This window comes from Apium graveolens, chromosome 4 (assembly GCF_009905375.1).
Source record: "Apium graveolens cultivar Ventura chromosome 4, ASM990537v1, whole genome shotgun sequence".
Taxonomy (NCBI): Eukaryota; Viridiplantae; Streptophyta; class Magnoliopsida; order Apiales; family Apiaceae; genus Apium; species Apium graveolens.
The window spans coordinates 46,031,057-46,055,703 of NC_133650.1; the positions used below are offsets into that span (position 1 = coordinate 46,031,057).

At 34.2% G+C, this 24,647-nt stretch overlaps 1 long non-coding RNA gene across 1 annotated transcript; it reads left to right on the forward strand.

Annotated features, from left to right (window-relative positions):
• The first annotated feature begins 17,087 nt into the window (after window positions 1-17,087).
• Window positions 17,088-20,016, forward strand: LOC141717963 (uncharacterized). The gene is made up of 3 exons (XR_012573863.1): window positions 17,088-17,713; window positions 18,054-18,233; window positions 19,412-20,016. It is a non-coding gene; the product is annotated as an uncharacterized LOC141717963 (long non-coding RNA).
• Window positions 20,017-24,647: the final 4,631 nt, after the last annotated feature.

Here is a 24,647-nt window from a genome sequence, read left to right on the forward strand (position 1 = left end):
AGCAAGAAAGAGAGGTAATTATATGATTAAAAAATTAGTATTATATGTACTTATTCATATTGAAACACCACCTACATTTGTAATATATAAATTATAACGGCTGGAAATTTTATATTGCAGGACTAGAAGATTCAAGATTAATGGGGTTATAATCAACGTGCTTTTTTATTTTTTGAAGTTAGTGGATTTATTCATGTAGGAGTAATAGTTTTATGAAGGTTTCAATTGATGATGGTTGAATTTTATGAAATTTGATTGCTATTGTACTATTTAAGTTGAATTGTATTGAAACTACTTTCTCCTACTCCGTTTGATTTAAGATTATGTTAACTTCTTTCTGTTGTTTGTATAATTATATTCATATAGTATGACCTACGTATTTATAGTGCAATATTATACAAAAATTAATTGATAAGTGTGAGGACCAAGAACATTATGGTTAATTTAATTTCCAGATATAAGTAGTGCTGGTGAACCCATGCAACAGAGGGGATTCCATATTAGCATCATTATGCAAGGGGCTGCTAAAGAATTGATATTAATATTTTGAATAAAAATTAGTTGCATTAGTCCTAACTCCACCACAATGATTGGTATGAAAATTTTAAATTTTAGATGTTGATTATATTCCATTAGTAATATTCATTTTAGAAGTGAAAACTTAAATCGCATAAAAATGTGTAATTTACAATAATTTTTTAAATCAAAAGTGTGTGTAACACCGGTAATAATGCTTGTATATATAATAGTTGAAATTTGGAGAGAGAGAATTTTTGAAATTTGGGTTTATAAGATATGAATTTTTGAAAATTAAAAATATAAAAATATATACAGAGAGAGACAGAAGAGAAACAGAGGGAAGAGGGGGGAGAGACGGGAGGAAAACAATAAAGATGTGGTTTTCTTTGTTTTTTTTCTTTTTAAACGTGTCCAATAATTAACACCTGAAAGCTGATTTTTGACTCGCATTTTAATATAGTAACGACACTATTTATGAGTAGAAATATATAAAAAATTACCGAAATAATTTTAAAATTTACCAAATATTCGAAAACTAATAAAATATATATTTTTTAATTTTTACTACATTTTTGAATATAACCTCAGACCTACATTTTGTGATTTAAAGAAAAAACTTGCGAGTGAAACTAACTCGAAAAATTACCGAAATACTTCTAAAATTCTCGAAATATTTGAAAACTAATAAAATAAAATTTTTATAATTTTTAAATTATTTTTGATTCGCGCATCATACCCTCATTTTACGATTTAACGAACAAACGTGCGGGTGAATATAATCTGAAATTTTTTTGAAACAATTTTAAAATTCTCGAAATATTCAAAACTTAAGAAAAGATAAGTTTCACGATTTTTTACACATTTTGGAATTTAATAATGAATTTACACTTTAATACAATCAGAAAATTATTTAGGAATAAATAATTGATGAAATATTGTTTTCTGCATTTTATAAATCCCCATAAATCATTATTGAAATTATAAATTCATAAAAATAATTTAGAGACAATTCCAATATTTATGAAAATAGATTTCAATAAAATCACTTTTAAAAGTGAAAACAAAACAATACGATTCAACATTTAATAATACAATTAATCCTCGAATCGACAGAATCACACCCAGCTAATAATAAGTATAACGCTCTGCTGCCAGAACCATAACATATTTTATTTATTTAATAATTCCGTAATTATACTTATATATCGGCTCCGGAAATAGATTACTCAGCCGCTAAGTAACTATAAAATGATACAATTTAAAACCAGATTTGGATAATTATCAAAGCTGAGCTTCTTATAAAACACCCTATGAGAAAATAATGTAAAAATATCTGGTCTCTCGAGAATACGGGTTTTATTGATCTACCGAAATGATTATGGTATCGAAAATTTTGCGTCGGGACTCGTACGGGTCAAACCGTACTCCGGATCGAAAAAGTCTTAACACGTTCAGAATAATCAGATTAGGTTATGAAGGAGGTTTCCGTAGAGTTTCGTGTAACGCAAAAACAGTTGAAGTCGGATGATTCCCAACTTTATAAACTAGTTTTATAATTACTCAGAAAATAATTATTAAATCTATAAATTCTTATAAAATCATATAACAATCCAAAAATTACCAGAAAAATACCATAATTATCTATACTTTATTCTGGATATATTAAAAATCAAAATGCGTACACTTTATCATATATAAACACCTAATATCAATATCAATCATCAGATAATGCACCAAAATTCTCATAATAATTATTTATCGATAAAAAAATAATTGCACGATATTTCCCGGATATTACAATATGTAGATGACATATTACTAATAGGGAATGACATACCTTCTCTACAGGTTGTTAAGAATTGGTTGGGAAATAGTTTCTCGATGAAGGACTTAGGCGATGCTACCTATATATTAGGGATCAAGATCTCGAGAGATAGATTAAGGAGATTAATCGGCCTAAGTAGAGTACATATATTGACAAAGTATTGTATCATTTTGTGATGTAAGAGGCAAAAAGAGGATATGTCCCAATGTCTCATGGGATATTGATCTCAGAAGATAATTATCCAAAATTATTAGATGATAAGGGCCGTATGATCAAAGTTCCGTATGCTTTGGCAATTGGATCTATAATGTATGCGATGATATGTACTCGTCCTGATGTTTCGTATGCCTTGAGCATGACGAGCAGATACCAGTCTAATCCATGTGAGGGTCACTGGACAGCTGTCAAGAATATTCTTAAGTACTTAAAGGGGACTAAAGATTCATTCTTGGTGTATGAAGGAGATGAGAAGCTAGTTGAAAAGGGTTACACTAATACTAGCTTCCAGATAGACAAAGACGATTCAGTATCTCAGTCACGTTTTGTGTTTTTCCTTAATAGAGGTGTTGTAAGCTAAAAGAGTTCAACGCAAGAGACAGTAGCTGATTCTACGATGGAAGCTGAGTATTTTTCTACCAGTGAAGCAGCCAAAGAGGTTGTTTGGATATATAAATTCATAACGGAATTTGGTGGTTCCATTGATCACAGATCCAGTTGATCTTTATTGTGATAATAATGGAGCCATCGCGCAGGTTAAAAAACCAAGGTCCCATTCTCGAAAAAAGCATATACTTAGGAGATATCACATTCTTCGAGAGATTAACGAAAGAGAAGATATACATATATGTAAAGTGCATATTGATGATAATATGGCAGACCCGCTGGTTAAGGCTTTGTCGCAGCAAAAGTACGATGGTCATACCAGTTCCATGGGTATTAGATACATGGGTGATTGGCTCTAGTGCAAGTGGGAGATTGTTAGTGTGTGTGCCCAAAAGACAACAATGTGATATTTATGTTATGAGACACTATTATGTTTATGTTATGAGACATTTGGATTATTAATTATGATTCTATGGATTATTCTTTAGAAATTTATTATATTCTTATTTTTGTGATAAAATTTTAGATTAATAAATGCCCTTAAAATATGATATGTAAATCTATATCTCTAATGTACGTGACTTAGAAATGAGATTATAAGAATAGTATTGATATTCCTAGAGGTCCCTAGTCAAGTATTATTATTAAGGGACAATAATAATATATTGAGACTAGTGTGTTTATTGACTAATGATCACACCTCATTGATCATAGGTATGGTGATACTAAAGTCAAAACACAGGAACATGTATTAGATATATAGTGTTGGATTGACCTATTTTGAGATACTACATGTTTATAGTATCATCAGTTAATCTCGCAGAGATAATGATGCATTGGTCCTTAGACCTGAAGTCATTATGTTAGGTCACACACACTGTAGAAGGGGGGTTGAATATAGTGTATAGCACAATCAAATCGAATTTAAAGAACACAAGTAACAGAAAACAAACTTTATTAAACTCTGTTACAATGTAGAACTGCCCTCTCTCAGTGATGAACAAATATTACGAGAGCTGCTAGGGTTACAATGAATATTATTCTCGATAATGATAATACTTATAGTGTAAACCCTATGTCTGTGTTTATATACTACACAGTTACAAGATAATCACTAATTGATATGAAATATAAGTCTGCTTCCTAAAATATATCAATCAGATATCTTTTCTTCCAAGTATTCTATTCTTCATAGAATTCCGTCTTCATGCATATCTCTTCTTGCGTTTGTCTTGATCTTCTTTCCTTTCAATCAGCCGCCTTCCTTATCTGAAAGTCTCCTTAAGTCCTGATATTATCTCCTGATAAATATCTGCTGATAACTTAAGTTTTGACAACTTAAGTTCTGAATTCAGTATAAGTGCTGATATCTAGTTAAGTACTGATTTGTCCTGTTTAAGTAAGATCTGAAAACTAAACACAAATCATATTAGACATGACATTATCAAATATATCTAACAATCTCCCCCAACTTGTAAATTAACATAATATACAAGTTTAACAGATATTTGATGATGTCATAAATATTAAGTACAAATGTATGAGAATTTGACTAGATAACTACAACTTACAGTCCTTAAAGCTTTACCAACTTTAACTTCTGATAACTACTTTAGTCTGTATACACATCAGAATTTGAGCAGTTGTAGATCTTGACTTGGCATCAATTACTGATCTCTTCAATGTCAGGAGTTGTTCTGAGATAATTCTTTAACAAACATCTCTTAGCATATCTGAGTTCATCAATCATTCTCCTTTTAGCATCTTTAAGCTCTGGAGTATCTTCACCAGTTTGGAAGATAGCATATCTGAGATCATTAATTTTTGCTTTTCTCAACTCCTGATTTAGTCTGTGACATAGGTTTTGTCAGACTCTAGATTGAATTCAAGTCCCTTAATACCAAGATATGTACTGATCTTTGCAGTATTAGGCTTCATATCAACAATATCACCCTTGTGATCTCTGTACTTGGGACAGTATGTGCTGTCAGACTTTACAGAATAAAGCTTCTTCTGTCTCTGAATTTGAGTCTTCAAATAATTTGCAGCACTATCCGTTAATCTGTTCTTCACTTGAAGTAGAAATAGAACATGTTCTAGTTCCTCATAATACTTCAGTGGTATAGCATTCTGCCTAATATGGTAAACCCTTCCATCTGTCATGAAATATAACAAGATATGTTCTTTCAAGAAGGTATGGTAAACCATCTGTACATATTCAAGCTGATTCAATCTTTCAGGAGTTGCTCCAACACCTGGTTCACTTAAGGAAGTTGGATCATTGGTTATGTTATGTACTCTTCTTTCATCAGCACTACCCAATCCAGGTTTATCTCTTGCTTCCTTTCCTGTAACTACTCTTGCTTCAAAACCACTTGCTGCAATCTTCAAAGGTTGAGTCTGTTTGGCTTTAGTGAATCCTGGTAGGAGTAACTTTGAGGATTTAACATGAGCAGTGCCAGAGGTTTCTTTTGACTTATCTTCTGATATCAAGCCAACTTGAGCTATGTCAGAGGTTGCTTGCTTCAGTGTCATATAAAAACTTACTATATCTTGACTCTAAACAACTTGAGCCATGTCAGAGGTTGTTTGAGAAATCTTTCTTGAAACCAGAGTAAGATTAGCATCTTCATCAGATATTTCTTCATCCATAGGAGGCACATAAACCTTTACAGGTTCTCCAACTTTTTCCTTGCCCTTGGACCTTGGATCTATCTGCAATTGTGATTTGGCCTTGGTTGCCACAAGATTTGTCCTTTCTTTTATCACAATGCCTTTAGCCGTAGGAAGTTTCTTTTTAACAACAGAAGCTTCAGATTTGGAGATGACTTTTTCTAACTTAAGTCTAGCTTCTTCTTCCTTTAGACTCTCAAAGTCCATTCCTGGATTTTCTTTCAGAAATAACTGTCTTGAAATTTCTTCATCAAGTTCCAAAAGTTCATCAGAACTTATCCTTTTACCAGTATCAGAAGTTATTCTTCTCCCAGTATCAGAACTTGTTCTATGACTTGTAGTTCCAGCTTTACTTGATGAATGATCTTTACCTTGACCATGACCTCCACCCATTCCAGAATTTCTCGGGTCATTACCATCATCCTTTCCCTTCAGTGTCTTAACAGGTTTGCATTTGGACTTAATTACCTTCTCCCCCTTTTTGGCATCAGCAGGTAAAAGAAGAGAGACAAGCAATTCCACTGAGGATTGGATCTCATTGAGTTGAGATTGCTGAGAAGCTTAATTTTTCAAAATTTTATCAATCTGAGACTGTTGCTTCTCTTGGGTTTTCTCAATGTAGGCAATTCGGTCAAAGGTAGGTTTGGAAAACATCTTCTTGTCCAGCTTGACAACTGTATCTTGCTGATTCAAGGATTCTTGAATCTTGTCCACTTGGCCCGAGTTACAGATTGTTGACCTTGAAGGTGCCTTGTACTAAGTGCAGTAACTCTTAGCTGTGTTTTGAAATCATCATTAACTAGCATCTCATCAGCTTTTTTCAAGTGATCAGCAAGAATCTTTTCAGAAGGAACAAAGGCAACTGTGTTCCACTCCTTAGTCCACTCCTGTCCACTAGGAGTTTCATTCCAAGGTACTGGTGCTTCCCCTATAACAAACTTTTTGACTATCTCAGCTTTTGAAGGAGCTTGTAGAGGTGCATATCCAGAAGGACCAGCTGCATCAGCATCTATATTTGTAGCAGCATTACCAGTATCATCAACATTTACAGCATCAGAACTTACAGAGTCAACATCTTCAGCATCTTCTGATAAAAGAATAGTATGAGAGGCTATGGAGGCTTCAACATCATCCTCTAAGTGCTGATCTCCAACTATGTTCTAATCAACAACCATATTCTGATGCTCACCTAAAATCTGATCTTCAGTATCTAGATCCAGAGAAGGTGTTGTAGGCAATTCTGGATTAAAATCAGCATCAAGAATTGGTGTTGTTGGTGGAGTGACTTGAGTTGGTGGAGTGATTGGAACTGGTGGAGCTTCTAGATTCAAAACCTGAGGCACTTCCAAGTTATGGATGTCAATTTCATCACTTGGCCCCTGGTTATCAGCATGTACTGGAGATACTGGAGGTGTGGGAATGTGAGTAGTTGCTGGCTCATGTAGTGGAGAGTGATGAGTTGCATGAAGGTCTGGATCAGCACTAGGAGAATTGTGAGCTTCAACAGGGTCTTGTGAGATCAGAGATTCCTGACCCCCTTCCTTAGCTGTTGCTTTCATTCCTTTACAAGAATCTTCAGGCCTTTTTGCCAATGATTTGAATCTTTTAGCTTTTGAGGAGTCTTTAGGAGCTGTATCATCAGAATTACGCTTTCTAAGCCTTTTTGGGGGCCTAGAACTCCCGATATCAACATCCTTCTGAGAAGAGACCTTCTCAGCTTCTAGAACAACAGGTTCTGATATAGGAACCTGTTCCTCAGCATCTGATTCATCTTGCAGAATGAATCTCCTTCTCTTCTGTTGTGTCTGAGGTACTTTCTTAGTCCTCTTAGGTTTGGAAGATGAAGGCTGCACTGTAGGATCTGAAGGTTGAGGTTGAGAAGTTTGAGGTGGTTGAGTAGAGGTGGTAGGTGCTGATGGATGAGGTTCAGATGGTTGAACATCAGGATATAGTGCAATGTATTTAACGGGATCATAGTTTATTAAGGCTTGTTTGACAGATAAAGGAATTAAGAGGGGTCTTAACACAGCCTTCTTATTATCAGTAGATAATAAAGCATTAAAAGCTCGTTTAGCTAGTTTGAATGATGAAATTAATTCATTAGCCGATTGGGGCTTATTATCACAACGGAAACTATAGATAAGCTGACAGAATCTAGAAAAATAAACAGTAGTTCTATCTTCTGTCATTCTATCCCCAATAAAACCTAAGACAACACTTGCATAGTCAAAATCAGTTTGATTTATGAGAGCATACCCGATTTGTTGGCTGAATATGGGAATTGCATCAAAATTGGAACATTTGTTTGCAAAAGCCTTGGTTATGCAATCAAAGAAGAAATTCCATTCCCTCCTTATGAAAGATCTCTTCAACTGGCCCAGCTTTGCCAATGTCTTCTCATATCCCAGACTGGCCATCATGTTTTGAAGAACTGGCTCTTCAATAGTAGAATAGACACAGTTCTCAGGTAGCTGCAGTGCTGTCGAATCGTAGACAATGTCACAACATACTCATCCTCACCTGATGAAAAAATAATACTTGGGGACCCTTGAGCACCACCATCATCATATACACCGCTTCTCCAGAACTCCAGTACTTGATTACCAGAGACTGCTTCAGGTTCGGTCAGAGCATACCCAGTATCAGAACTAGCAAGAAAGTCCTGAATGAAATGAAGTTCAGATGGGGCTTCTGACTTGCTAAGAATAGCGGAGAAGTTATTACGAACAAACGTAGCTCCATCAAAAAATATGTCCTTGGGTGCCATGAGAAATATGTGAGAAAGAAAATTGCCTGTAAGGTGTTTGATAAAACGTCTGTATGAAAAATTGTCAGTAGATGAGAGAGAATAAAAGTAAAAAGAGAGAGATAAAATATGAAAGTAAATAAAAGATTTTACAATCTTTTCTCTTTTTTACTTATACATGGTAAGAAAATAACCGTTGTGACACCTTTCAGACATGCATCAGTAAAAGATAATTAATGGGCACGGGTATACAGTAATCATTACTTATCACATGCAGTTTTTCAAGGAAAAACCGGTCCACTTACCAAGTAGTCCCATTAATCAAGGACATTCAGTTTTATTTTAAATTTTAAAAATGTTCCCACTTAATAAATTATTATTACTGCTTTACCAATATTCTGTAAAAATATGACCAATGAGAGAATGACCATAAATAAACCAAGTAAACAAATACTGCCACGTCAGAATCAGAACTTGATTTGCATCAGAGCTAAAAAGGTCATCAGAATATGGTTATTAGCAGGATTTAATAAATTATCAGAATATGAAACGACTCAGAGACAAAATCTTGCAAAAAGATAAAATTTCATTAATATATTAAGCAAATACATTTCATGAAACTTAAATTACATGCTTAAAATTACAAGATTATCCTAAGCTACACATCCTAACATCAACAGCTTTAGTCCTAGTCTAAGAAGACTGACAAAGCTGACGGTGAAGAGAAACGGATGGCTGCAATTAATTCTTCTTCCTACTCTCAACAAAGAGAACAGCAAGACGAATGATTTGCTCCTGCTATCAGAGAGCTTCTCTCATTTCCTCTTCCAGACGCTCACAATGGAGATGATAGTCCATATAGAAGAATAAGAGGTCTGTGAGAATCTCTTGGGGAACTGAGTCCCATATTTCATCAGGAATGGCAGTGACATGCCACTCCTGCCGCCAATCAGCACAGCTCAACTCTATATTAAAAGTGTCATAGTTCAGGACCAAGTTGAAACGAACCATGTTTTTGATGAGGATGTAAAAAGAGTGAGTTTGAGAGAAAATAAGAGATGTGTTGGCTAGAATGAGGTGTTGGTTTATATAACCAATAGAATACTAAGAGACGCAAGGAAAATTGAATGGTTATAGGTAAAAATAATTATACCTGGTCTCCCTAGACTGATGAGTAATAATAACAGCCATTGGAAGCTTAAAACAGGATTCAATGCGCACACGAAACAAGTAAAAATTACTGTGCATAGACGAGTACCACTAATCCAAATTATGTTGACTGTTAATATCTCACCCAAACATATTCTGATTTTAAATATAACTGTTTCAGAATTTAGCCACAAATAAGTCAAGTAAAGAATCGAGATTTAATATCAGAACTTAGACTTATATCATAACTTAACAGTCATCAGAACATGATTCCATAACTCGAAAAGGTGAATGCCTATTTCTGTAATTCTTCACACAAATTCTGATTTCGTCTCTTCAGAACTTAATCATCAGAACTTCCATCAGAACTTGTCCTCAGAATTTATACCAGTGACACTTATCCTGTTCATCTAAAACCACATTTATAACCACAGTAATTTTCATCATTCATATGAAGTGTATGTGTGTGCAGTAAGCTAAATATCAGATAAAGATTAAAGTCTGATTCACTTCATTATATCTTAGAAATAAGGTATAACTAAGAAGTTTGCTCAAAATCTGTCATGATTCTGAAGTCTACTTTAGAATGAGTTCATGCACGAGTCCACCTCAACTGTTTTTGCTCATTTTATGCATCTTTTGAAATTCCATTGTACAGTGGCTTCTCAGTGTAAGTGAGTCACGACTGCTTATCAGAATTTATGCTATTATCAGAGTATTTCTCCAGTAATCATAGAGTGTGAAAAGTCACCAAGAAAATATTTATTTGCTTTTCTGATGCATATTACTTAATACCAGCAATGAACTTGGGTCTTCCCTTCCACATTTTTACTCTAGATCTCAAAGGAGTACCTGATTTTTATTACTATTTTTTTTCTTTAGATAAGTGAGGCTTATCAGCACTTAGTACATCCACCATATTTACTAACATCAGAACTTAACAGATAAGAAGCACTATTCTAGTTTTTGACTTAGTAATAAGATACACAAAGTAAACTTCAACTAAGCTCAATATCAGAATTTGCTTGTGTTAAAAGATTTCCACATAAACGATTACTTCAAACATGGGGCTTTAGTATATTGTAGACTACTAGGTCAACATCTAGCACAATTATCCTCATTGGATTGAATAGTCACAGAAGCATGCATATCACTTTCAGAGTTTAGAAATTCACATCAGACAACAATCAGCACTTAAGCAATTTTCAATTTAAGCACATAATACACAAAGATAGTAATATCTGTAAATACTGATCATAAAATCTGATGCATCAGAATAAAAACTAAGCAGATTTAGAGAAAGAACCTAAAACCATTCCAAGTTTATTTACCAATCTTGTAAAAGTAGCTTCACACGGTGGTTTTGTGAAGATATCTGCTAGTTGTTGATTTGTTGGAACAAAGTGCAATTCCACTGTACCTTCATCCACATGTTCTCTCATGAAGTGGTACCTAATGCTGATGTGCTTTGTCATTGAGTGTTGAACTGGATTACCTGTCATAGCAATAGCACTTTGGTTATCACAGTAAATAGGGATTTTAAAGTATGTTAACCCATAATCTAGTAACTGATTCTTAATCCAAATAATCTGTGCACAACAGCTTCCTGCAGCAATATACTCTGCTTCTGCAGTTTATGTGAAAATTGACTTTTGTTTCTTGCTAAACCAAGAAACCAATCTGCCTTCAAGAAATTGGCAGCTTCCACTTGTGCTTTTTCTGTCAATTTTGCATCCTGCAAAATCTGCATCTGAGTAACCTATTTGTTTAAAGTCTGATTCTCTAGGATACCACAATCCCAGATCAACTATTCCTTTAAGATACTTGGAAATTCTTTTTACAGCTCTTAAGTGAGGTTCTCTTGGATCTGCTTGAAATCTTGCACAAAGACAGGTAGCATACATGATATCAGGTCTACTAGCAGTTAGATAGAGTAGTGAGCCAATCATACCTCTGTAATCAGTAATATATACTGATATAACAGTATCCTTATCCAATTTTGTTGCAGTGGCCATGGGAGTGGATGCACTTGAACAATCTTGCATTCCAATTTTCTTCAGCAAATTTCTGGTGTACTTGGATTGACAAATGAAAGTGCCTTTTTCATTCTGCTTGACTTGAAGGCCCAGAAAATAGCTAAGTTCTCCCATCATACTCATTTGATATCTTGACTGCATCAGTTTGGCAAATTTCTTGCAAAGTCTGTCATTTGTAGAACCAAAAATGATATCAACAACACATATCTACATCAAAAGTAAGTCCTTTCCATGGTTGAGGTAGAACCGTGTTTTGTCAATAGTTCCTCTGTTAAATCCACTTTCCAGAAGAAACTGAGTTAAAGTCTCATACCATGCTCTTGGAGCTTGCTTAAGGCCATAAAGTGCTTTATCAAGCCTGGAGGTTGTTCAACATATACTTCCTCTTCCAATTCTCCATTGAGAAAAGCACTTTTCACATCCATTTGAAAGACAGTAAACTTTTTGTGAGCAGCATAAGCCAAAAATATCCTTATGGCTTCCAATCTAGCAACTGGTGCAAATGTTTCATCATAATCAATTCCCTCCTGTTCAGAATATCCTTTTGCAACCAGCCTTGCTTTATTCCATGTAATTATGCCATCACTATCAGTTTCGTTTCTGAACACCCACTTTGTACCAACAACAGATCTGTTCTTTGGTCTTGGAACTAGGGTCTAAACTTTATTTCTTTCAAATTCATTTAACTCTTCCTGCATTACTTGCACCCAATCAGCATCTTGAAGAGCTTTTTCCACTTTCTTTGGTCAAGTCTGAGAAAGAAAAGAATTATAAAGACATTCATTTGATGTAGCTGTTCTAGTTCTGACACCTGCATCAGGATTTCCAATTATTAAGTCAGGTGTATGTGATTTAGTTCACTTCCTTGCAGATGGAAGGTTTTCTCTAGAATTGGATGCTCCCCCATGATTCATGCTGTCTTCATCAACATTTTCTGATGCTCCCCCTGAAACTATGCTCTCTGAGTTGGATCCTTCAGATTTTGAGTTTCCAGAATTATCAGAACTTGGCTCATCAGAACTTGATGAATCAGTACTTGTAGAGCTAGTTGTAGGTTCTTATGCTTCTTGAGATGTGGTTGTATCTTCAGTATGCTTCCCCTGCACAGGTGCATCTTCCTTTGGCGTAGTTACCACAGTTTCAATAACATCAGAGTTTGCAGTATCAGGATTTGGACTGTCAGGATTTAGACTATCAGGATTTACAATATCAGAATTTAAATCTTCATTTTCAAATCTCAGCTGATCATGATCATTGAAATCTTCAAGTCCAGTAATCTTCTTATCATCGAAGGAGACATTGATAGATTCCATGACAACCCTTGTTCTTAAATTGTAGACTCTGAAGGCTTTTGTGGAAAGTGGATATCCAACAAAAATTTCCTTCATCAGCTTTTAGATCAAATTTGGATAACTGTTCAAGATGAGTCTTAAGAACATAACACTTGCATCCAAATACATGAAAATACTTCAGATTTGGCTTCTTTTTCTTCACCATCTCATATGGTGTCTTTCCATGCTTGTTAATGAGTGTTGCATTCTGAGTAAAACAAGCAGTCTGCACAGCTTCAGCCCAAAAATAGGTTGGTAGCTTTGCTTCATCAAGTATAGTTCGTGCAGCTTCAATAAGAGTTCTATTCTTTCTTTCAACAACTCCATTTTGATGTGGAGTTCCAGGAGCAGAAAATTCCTGCTTGATTCCATGGTCTTTGCAGAACTCTTTCATAATCATATTCTTGAACTCAGTGCCATTATCACTTCTTATGATCTTCACTGAATCCTTGACCAATTTATCCAGTTGCTTGACATGATCAATTAAGATAGATGCAGTTTCAATTTTTGTGTGCAAGAAATACACCCATGTGTATCTGGTGAACTCATCCACTATGACCATAAAATATTTCTTCTTTGCAATTGACATGACATTCACTGGACCAAATAGATCAACATGTAGTAGGTGATAAGGCTCAAGAATTGATGATTCAGGCTTGCTCTTGAATGAAGATTTTCTTTGTTTTGCCTTCTGATATGAATCACAAAGGCCATCAGGAGCAAATACTGATTTTGGCAGTCCTCTCACAAGATCTTTCTTGACTAGTTCATTTATATTGTTGAAATTTAAATAAGAGAGTTTCTTGTGCCAATTGCAGCTTTCTTCAATTGATGTTCTACTTAACAGACAGATTGCAGAACCATCAGTACTTGTTGAAAGCTTGGCTTCATAAATGTTACCATGCCTGTATCCTTTCAGAGCAACTTTGCCTGTAGATTTGCTTACAACTTCACAGTGTTTTTCAAAGAAATCCATATGATAACCTCTATCATAGATTTGACTAACACTGAGCAGATTGTGTTTAAGTCCTGAGACCATAGCTACTTTCTCAATTATGACATTCCCAAGATTGATATTGCCATATCCCAGTGTTTTTCCAATGTTGCCATCTCCATAAGAAACACTTGGGCCAGCTTTTTCCACATAGTCTGATAGCAGGGCTTTATTTCCAGTCATATATCCTGAGCATCCACTTTCCAAAACTAGGATGTTTTTCCTGTTTCCCTGCAATCACAAAGACCACTAATGATTAGTTTTAAGTACCCAAACTTGCTTGGATCCTTTGGCCTTATTAAGTTTGTTAACATTTGCAGCAGATTTAGCATCAGAGTTTATGTTAACATTTTTCTTATCAGCATTTACACTATCAGACTTTGTATCAGAACTTACACTAGAAGGAACAATGCTAACTTTCTTTAAAGAAGGTTTTATTTGATAATAATCATAGTACAAACTGTAATATTCCTTACAAGTATAAATGGAATGCCATAAACTACCACAATGAAAACAAGGATTTTGTGGCTTATATCTAACAGACTGACTCTTAACTCCTAACTTTGAAGGTAAGGAGTTTATGTTCTTATTCTTCCTGCAAAAAGAAGCCAGATGATTAGAACTTCCACAGTTATGCCATGTTTTTCTAGGAGCATTAGGAACAGGCTTATAATCATTGCTTTTATTCACACCTTCCTTTTCATTCCTATTTTTCTTAGGTGACTTTACCTTGTTTACATTCTTAACAACTTTCAGCTTATGCTTAAGCTGCTTCTTTGTCATTAAGCCTACGTTAACTTCAGTTGGCTTTTCCTGTTTTAGTTTGTCTGAAGTTAATTCCTCTTTAACTTGTGGTTTCTCAGTATCAGACTTTACAGCTACAAACTTAACAGGTTTTACCTTTGACTTATGTTTAACAACTATAGGCTTAATTTCTACAGTTCCTTTATCATTCTTATCATCTCCATAACCTAAGCCCTCTTTCCAGTTTCCACTACTTAACAAATTCTGAATTGTTCTGCCAGAGTTAGTTCAAGTCCTGATAATCTCTCTTTCCTTTTCTAACTCAGTTTTTAGAGATACATTCATTTTAAGTACTTCATCCTTAACATAGAAAGCATCATCTCTATCTTTCTGAGTTTGATGGAACATGACTAACTCTTTTTCTAAATAATCATTCCTCTTTTTACAAGCAAGATTTTCAGAAGTTAATCTTTCACATGTTAAAGTTTGATCCCTATAACTAATGAACATGGTTTTAAGATATCTTCTCAACTCATTAATGTCATCAGTATGAAAGGCATAAGTAGTTTGAGGTACCTTTAACTCAGCAACTTCATAACTGCTATCAGCATTTGCCATCAAGGCATAGTTCTCCTCACTTTCAGAATCTGAAGTGTCTGTCCATCTTTTCTTCTTTGTGACAAGAGCCTTGCCTTTGTCACTCTTCATTTTCTTGCAATCAGGAGATATGTGGCCTTTCTCACCACAGTTGTAGCATTTGACATTTGTGTAATCTCCACTATCAGACTTCCCTCCTTTGCCTTCAGATTTTCTGAAACTCTTCTTATCAGAACTTGCACCTTTCCTGGAAAACTTCTTTCCCTTCCTGAATTTTCTGTATGCAATTCTTGTGATTCCTTTCACCATAAGAGCACACAGCTTCATCATCTCTTCATCAGCATCCATCTCAGGCAAGCTTTCAGTTTCTAAGTCATCATCACTATCAGAACTTGATGACTCAGTATCAGACTTTGTGATGAACGCTTTTCCCTTGCCTTTCCTTGAGGTAGCTGCTTTGGGGGATTCTTCCTCAGCCTTAAGAGCAACTGTCCTTGACTTTCCTCTTTTCCTCTTGCTTCTTTGTTCCATCTCAAGTTCATGAGTCTTGAGCATTCCATAAATTTCATCAAGAGTTGTTTCTTCAAGATTATAGTTGTCTCTTATAATTGTGGCCTTCAAATCCCAACTTTTAGGAAGAGCTAACAGGAATTTAAGGTTTGAATCTTCAAGATCATACTCCTTATCAACTAGTGACAAATCATTCAAGAGTTTGACGAATCTGTCATATAAATCAGTCAATGATTAATTAGGCTTTGAGTCAAAGTGTTCATTCTCTTGAGTGAGTATAGTCTTCCTGTTCTTCTTAATCGAATCAGTTCCCTGGCATCTTATCTCCAAGGCATCCCATATATCATTTGCAGTCTTGCAGTTAATTACCCTGTTTGACATTACATTATCAATGACACTATGCAGCAAGTGTCGTACCTTAGCATCCTTAGTAATTGATGTGATATATTCAGCAGTGTAGTCACTCTTCTCCTTTGGTACAGACTTTGCCGCTTCACCTGCAACTGCAACAACGAGTTTGGTTGGCTTGTGAGGTCCTTCATTGATTCTGTCAAGATATTCTAGATCCGTAGCTTCCAGAAACATAGTCATCCTCACCTTCCATATGGGGTATTCAGATGGTTTCAGTATGGGAACTCTAATAGCCTCATATCGACTATGGATTTGAGTCTTTGGAGCACTACACCATATATGGCCTATCGCAACCCCCCTCTGAAGAATGTTACCTAATATGTTACATTAGATATGCTACTTATGAGCTAATTTAATAATGTGTTTTTTATGTTACCATAGCCTAAAATATGATGTTACATTAGGTTTAAAGTGTTACAGCTTGAAAAATACTTGTCAAAGTGTTACCTTAGAGTATTGAAATATAAATATAATAAGTTTTAAGATCAAATATTGGTATAAATTCAATTTTCAAGAATTTAAGGTGATATACAATGTTAATAAATGATTTACATGATGATATTCAAATTTTTTATATATGAAATTTGAAATTTTTTAAATAGGAAGTTTTTAAGTAATAAAACTTTTAAAAAATTAAAATAGAAATTTTAAAACTAATAAAAATAAAAATAGTATAATTTCCATCATTCTGATATGAGCAATAGTATATAAATTTTAAATTTAAAAATTGTTAAAAATTATAAATATACGAATTATAAAAGTAAAAAAATTAAGCAGGTAATTATAAGGAACTATTTTTATCTGAAATAATTATTCATATTTTATTTATTAATATAATAAAGTATAAATATTCATGAATAATTGGACTTATTAGACTAGTCAAATTTTGGGCTCAAAAACGGCAAAATTTGGGCTAACAGCCGCCCAAATTTTCAGGTTTATTTGAAATTTTCAAACAAGCACCTATACACACTCGGCTCTCTCGCATACCATCCGTACTCATTCGACTCTCTCTCTCTCTCCCTCCCTCACTCTCCCTCTCTCTACGTTCTTTCCAGCCATAATCTCTACTATATGGCTATTCTCTCTCTCTACACCATTTTCATTCTCTCTCCACCACTTTCAATCTCCATTAGGTAATTAGGGATCTGTAGTTGTAATTAGGGCACAATTGAATTGGGGGTTGGGCTTTGGTTCTTCAATTAGGACCGGGGTTCTTCATTAAATTTCAATTAGATTTTTAGTTACTGACATATAATCTCTTAAGTTTCTCATGTCTAAGGCAGGTAGTACATGGGAGCATAATTACAGGGGATACAAGTCCAATTTTGTTGTTATTTTTGTTTTGCGCCGATAATGCTTTTATCTTTCCTTCTGTGGCTGTTTTACTATTATATCTGAAGCACAATAAACGAGTTTTGTCTTTCCAAATCTTTGCTTACATATTTAAATCAAAAATTTGTTGATTTGTTTCCCTAAGAGGGTGTTCATCTTATAAGACATGTAATTTATCGGACACTGGAGCTGGGAGGAAGGTTTGTACTTCTTGGTCCAAGTCCAATTCCTCATATTCAGGTAATTGTCAGTTCACTATTGTATCAACACTTGAGTTTTAGTTCACTTTGTGCTGATTGTTTTTTTAATTAAAATGCTATATTAAAATGTTATATGCTATATGTTAGTACTCAATAAATATAGTTTGGGGACCGGAAAATTTATTAATCGATCATGATTAAAAATATTTGGTACTAATTATGTTGGCATCAAGATTTAATATTAATTCCTTTGAAATTGTCAATATGAGGATTAGTTACCATCAGCTATTAACATACTGAAATGGGCATTTTTGTGATCATATTTGCTGTCTTGTTGCATTATATGTAGGCACTTTGATTTTTCAGTTTCGTTGTGATAGTTTTGCAGAAAGATAAAAGCTTGTTTCATGGAGGGAGTGCTGGGTGAAGGTGCCTCACCATTGATCCTGAATTGGAAGCATTGGATGGGGCTGAGTTGCCAACAAAGGAATCTGATGAGTTTAGGCCTTTCATTCGTCGCCTTTCAGAGTTTAGGTCTGAGTGATTTTTTTCGATTGCAGGTTAGTAAACCAGTGTTCCTCCTCCATACTTGATATTGAAAGTAGATACATATAATGTTTTCTGCATTGCTAGTCTGTCAAACTATATACTACTGATTCACCATTTACTCCTAGTTTTAATATCTCATTGTCTGAATCCACTTGATCACAATGCCCTCAACAAGTAAACATTCTCGTCTACCATTTATAACTTCACTTGGGAAAATTTTCATAACACTTTTTGGGGTGTCTAGCATTTTACGATTCTTAAATTGTATTTTTGTTTGATAAATTGAGTATGCATTTTATTAGTAGCAGAGTTGACTAGTATCCATACCCGTATAATTGAACTTACATTTAGCTATAAGTTAATCAGTGTTGTATACGTCTATTAGACCAGTTTAGACAATATATGTATGTACCTTTTAACGATTAATTGACTTGATGCTTTAGTCCAACATAATATAATATTTTTCAATGTACCAAATTTTGATCAGTTTCTCGTAGAATCTCGCCTAATTTAGTAATTTCTGTATTTTGAATCTTTTTTACCAGCTTCCATTTTTAAAAGTAAATTTGATATGTGTAAGTTTTTTGTGCGTGGTAATTTGATGTATATAAGTTAACTGATTGTCGGCTTAATTCTCTTCCCATTAAAGTTTATGATAGAGTTCTTGTATTTTTTGCTGTAAATGAGCAACTTTATTTAACATAAATAAGCCTGTGAATATGAATTAAATTAAAACCTCTTTGCTGTAATCAAACAAATGTTGGCCAATGCACTGGCATGGCGCCTCTCTGCTTAAGCTGTAGCAATTTAATATTTTTCTGATGTTACTAGTCTAGGGTCTAGGGACAGGACGACCACCGCAGAATGCAACTAATTGGAAGTGTCACGACTGTAGTCTATTTTCTTTTGTCTTACTGTTGGAGTTTTCTCTGTAACTTATATTAAATGGGTATCAACTAGAAAGGAGTTGGGCAGACAAGATTTTAATAAGAATTTATATTTTGCTTAATCCTCTGTATTAAATTACATAATGATGACTGGTGACCAGTGAGACAAAAATGCAGTCAAGATACAATTTTATTATGACTTGCATGTTTTATATGAGTTTTGTTTATCAAGTAACTAGGATTCTACTATATAAGTAAGAAGATAACATGAGGAAAACAATAACATACCTATTTTATTACAGATCCGAAGACATGGATGTGACGCGTGAATCATCTTCATTAGCATCATTGGAGCTTCTGAACACATTTGGGTGCAGATTGAAGCATTTAAGAGCTGAACAGGGAAACAACCTAAGTTATAGTGCAATAAGTGGTCCTAGTCGAAAGGAATTATTCACATTTAAGAATGCTTGTCCATTCTGGCTACTCTGGTTTCTCCAGTGATATTGATGACGAGGTCGAACCTGTTCTTTTTCTTCTGGCTTCTGCTGACAAAGTTGTTAATGAGCAGTTTGATCGTGCAAGAAAGTTGCTAAGCATGTGTACTCACCTGGCTTCTTGTACTGTTAGTCCACTTCCAATACTTGTTTACTATTTTGCTCAAGCTCTTGATGAGAGAATTGAGAGAAAAATAGGAATGGTTTCTTCAGAGGGCCTAAATGATTACAAGAGATGGTTATCGTTATTGGAAGAGGCAACAATCAGTTTGCAACTTGGTTGTTGTTAAGTAAAGAATGTGAACTAGTTTATAGTTAGTCTTGACGTTTAATTTGGTTATAGATTTGGATGTTTAATATTTGGGTTGGATGCATTATTTTGCAGTTATGAAATTGTATAATTAGGATTCTTTAGTTTACGGAATAAGCATTTCAATTTTTTTATGCTGAAATGTTACAATAGCCTCCTAAACTTTTACATTAGGTTCTATGGGCCTACTTGCCATGCCATCAAGACAACTCAGCACTGTGGGCTCCACACTTGTCATGTCACCTAGTGGATCCCACCGTGGGGCCTACTTTTTAAAAATATTTTAAAACTCTAAGGTAACATAAAAAACAAGTTACAACTGATCTCTCTTTCTGTTGCATTAGCAAGCTAAGGCAACATATAAACAAGTTAAAACACGATGTTGCCTTAGGCACCAAAGATGTTACCTTAGACCCCTAAGGCAACATGGAAAAACCTATCTTTAAGAAAATGTTACCGTAGCTAAAAAGTGGGGCAAGAGCAACATATTTACCCCCTAATGTAACATTTTTTTGGTGTTACAGTAGGCATTTTATGGTGTAGTGGAGGTTCTTCAGTTTTGGCGGGCTTGGTTGGAGTTTCTGCTTCAGACATGATTGTTTTTGGATCTTAAACTGTTTGTGTGTTAACAGATAGGCTCTGATATCACTTGTTAGGTCACACACACTGTAGAAGGGGGGTTGAATACAATGTATAGCACAATCAAATTGAATTTAAAGAACACAAGTAACAGAAAACAAACTTTATTAAACTCTGTTACAATGTAGAACTGTCCTCTCTCAGTGATGAACAAATATCACAAGAGCTGCTAGGGTTACAATGAATATTATTCTCGATAATGATAACACTTATAGTGTAAACCCTATGTATGTGTTTATATACTACACAGTTACAAGATAATCACTAATTGATATGGAATATAATTCTGCTTCCTAAAATATATCAATCAGATCTCTTTTCTTCCAAGTATTCTATTCTTCATAGAATTCCTTCTTTATGCATATCTCTTCTTTCGTTTGTCTTGATCTTCTTTCCTTTCAATCAGCCGCCTTTCTTATCTGAAAGTCTCCTTAAGTCCTGATATTATCTCCTGATAAATATCTGCTGATAACTTAAGTTCTGACAACTTAAGTTCTGACTTCAGTATAAGTGCTGATATCCAGTTAAGTACTGATTTGTCCTGTTTAAGTAATATCTGAAAACTAAACACAAATCATATTAGACATGACATTATCAAATATATCTAACACGTTATATTTTTATACAAGAATTAATACACTTTGATTTTATTAAAATTTATCCTTGACCGGGTAATAATAAAAGTAGACATTGAGTATATTATAAATCGTATGAGAATTATGAATGATCTAGATGAGATTTGGCCCTCATATATTAAGGAGTGATATTTTTGGCCTCTTGATTGAGTGAGACTACAAAATGCATGGCATTGCTCAAATAATGATTCGTTTAATAGTTTACTCATTGATTAAGGAAACCCGGATTAAACGTTACAGAGGATGACACAATGCATGCCTCGAGTTTGATCTATAATATAAGGTTAAAGGGATTATATTACATTGTACATTATTCACGAAAGTTTTAATTGGATCACCTATTATTATTATTACTTGGGTAACAATGATGTATTACTAGATGCCGCTCATTGTTTCTTATTTTATTATTGGATATTAAAATTATTACCAACGTAATAATAACCTATAAGGTCACACACTAAGAACAATTAATAGGAGTTTTAATTTAAAATTTCGAATTTAAATTATACGATTATAAATTCAATATTGGTTATTTAATTAATTGAGTTGAACTTAATTAATTAAACCATAATTTAAATTTTAATCTAATAACCCAATCCGTTTTTATTTTATATGAAGCCCAAAATAGATTAGGGTTAAGCCCAAATATCTCTCTCCCCTGTATATACACGATGATGTTTAATTTTAGGGTTAAGAGGTTAAAAATTATTTTTAGAAAACTTTAGCTGCTCTACACAAGGAGAGGCTAGAAAAGAGAGATAGAGAGGGAGACAAATATGTCGGCTAGTACCGACTCCGATAATCGTTAGATGATTTTAGGGCTAAACACACGCTAATAATTCACACAAGTATACACGTTCGCAAGTAATATACAATTGTTTCTAGTTCATTCCCACAGAGACTGGCTTTGGTTAACTATATAATTTATGCACTTATGCACCGATGATATGGTTATTATCCAGTGCTAAGACAATTACAATTTGGGTTTGATTATAACTATGAATTAAACTAATAATTATAACTAAGAGAGTAAAGAGAGTTGTATATTATATGAGACAAACATGGGATTCTAACTTCATTAAATACTTTATTCAATAGCCTTATTGTTCTTAACCTTAACATGTAATGGTGATGACACTAATCAGATAACACAAAACTGCTAAATGCCAACTTTTTGTTGCCCGAATAACATACTACCAGACATCCATAAAAGAGATAGAAGCTGAATAGATACCAATTATATTGAGACCCTATATGTGTATAGAATTTGACAATATAAAGGTTTAAAGCACAAGTTATCTATCATGATTACACATGGCAAGTAAGATGGTTAGAATTACCTACGAATCATGCATAACAATAACACATGAACCTATGCTAGCATGGCAAGTTCTAAATCCTTAAATTCACTGTCGCTTCATTAAAGATTAACACGCTATCTTATAAGTTCGCGACTCTTATAAGATAAATAAGCACAACCAATACTAGGTTATCATACAATCACCATACACTAAGGCATCGAAATAATTTAACTAAAGAAATCCATAAATAAATCCGCCAGAACCCCACGATAACGATTAGCCCATAATCGGACTAATCATCAACGTGGTTTCCGATCAAAGCATGGTATAATTAACGTAGTCTTTATACTGAATAAATAAAACCAGGTACGAAACGAGAGTAAGGTTCACAAATAAGAAAACTTGCATCCAAGTTACAACTTAGCACAAAGATTCACAAGTAAAAACAAGATCTTCTTCATCTTCTTTGAATCGTGCTAAAACGGTCTTCTTATGGCACTCCTTGCGCTCTAGTACGTCTCTCTCTTGAAAACGTCCTTTATTTGAATATATATAGAAGCCCATGCAAGATAGAAGTCCTCCAATCGTACTTAGAATAGAATCAGGATTTTGCAATCCCGACCCGGCGCGGGTGCGTGCTTGACCAGCGCGGGCGCGCTGCCTTTCTGACAAACTGGCGCGGCCGCGCGCTTGACCAGCGTGGGTGCGCCGTACTTCTGGAAAAAAACTTCCGATTTCTTCTTTTCTTTGTTGCTTCGAGCCGGCTTTCCACGAGCTTTTCTTCCAACACCACCTTGACACCAAATTAGCACCAAAACAATGCTAATTCACCTGATTACCTAGATAATGCCTGAAATGCAAAAATACTAGAAAACACGTAAAAACACTTAACAACTTGAGTACAAACGCATCAATTCAAAGCTTAATAGAGCATTCTAAAGTATCATAAATGCCACTCAACATACCCCCAAACTTGAATCAATGCTTGTCCTCAAGCATAAACAGACTCTAAGAACAGGAAACAAAAATGCATGAATGCAACGATCCCAATAGAATAACTCAACCAATAAACAAGCAACATCTCAACAAATGCAGTTACTCGCATAAAGATCAATCAAATCATACAAATAAACATACAAACTAGAGACGTGCGTGTGTGCAAATGCTTACAAATATACTATCACAACTAGATCAATAATCATGACTCACTACTCATCAAGGCAATCACAAGGTTATAAATAAAATAAAAAGCTAGACATAAAATAACTTATAACACTTCAATTCTTTTATTGGAGTTTTATATGGATTCATACTTTTATTCAAACAAAACCACACACATATGCTTATTTGATCATGTAATGAGTGAGGTCCACAAAAGACTTATACAATAGTACCCATGTAGCGAGCGTTAGGTTAGCGAATCCCAGACTATAAAAGCCTTAGGTCACTAGGCACAAAGTCCCCTAAAAACTTAATAACTCGAGTACTAAAGAGCCCACTCGTGATCAATTATACCACTTATTCTTTTTTTTCTTTTTCTTTTATTTTTTTCCATTTCTTTTTTTTCTTCCTTTTCTTTTTTTTTTCAATTTCTGAACGAGTGCTTTTCGCTCCATCTCGTTCAACCCTAGACTACTTATATAAATATGAGCCGACTACTAATCATTTGACATCTAGCCACAACAACTAGCAATGAAATCTAATTTTTCCTCCAATTTCTAAAAATCCATGTTATTTTATTATTAAGAGAATATCCTAAATTTTAAATATAAACAAGTGACTATACCTCGACAAACAAACAAACCATGATCATGATCTAGCACTTAAGCAACCTATAAGACTTAGTGAAATACAAGTGTCTCTAGCATGCAAATCAACTTAATACGACTTAACATCTCTAAACACGACATCACAACACTAGCATCAATATCACAAGTCAACTGGAAAAATCATCTACGGGATCATTTTATAATGCAAATGCATGAACTATATGAATAAACTAACGTAAAAACTATAAAAAAAACAAAAAAAAAACTACATGGCAAAATATGCAACTATATGAACTAAATTATCATGAATATGCAACTATATGCGACTCACAAAAAATATATTCCTTCAACTACTACCACCAAACTTAAAATATTCACTGTTGTTAG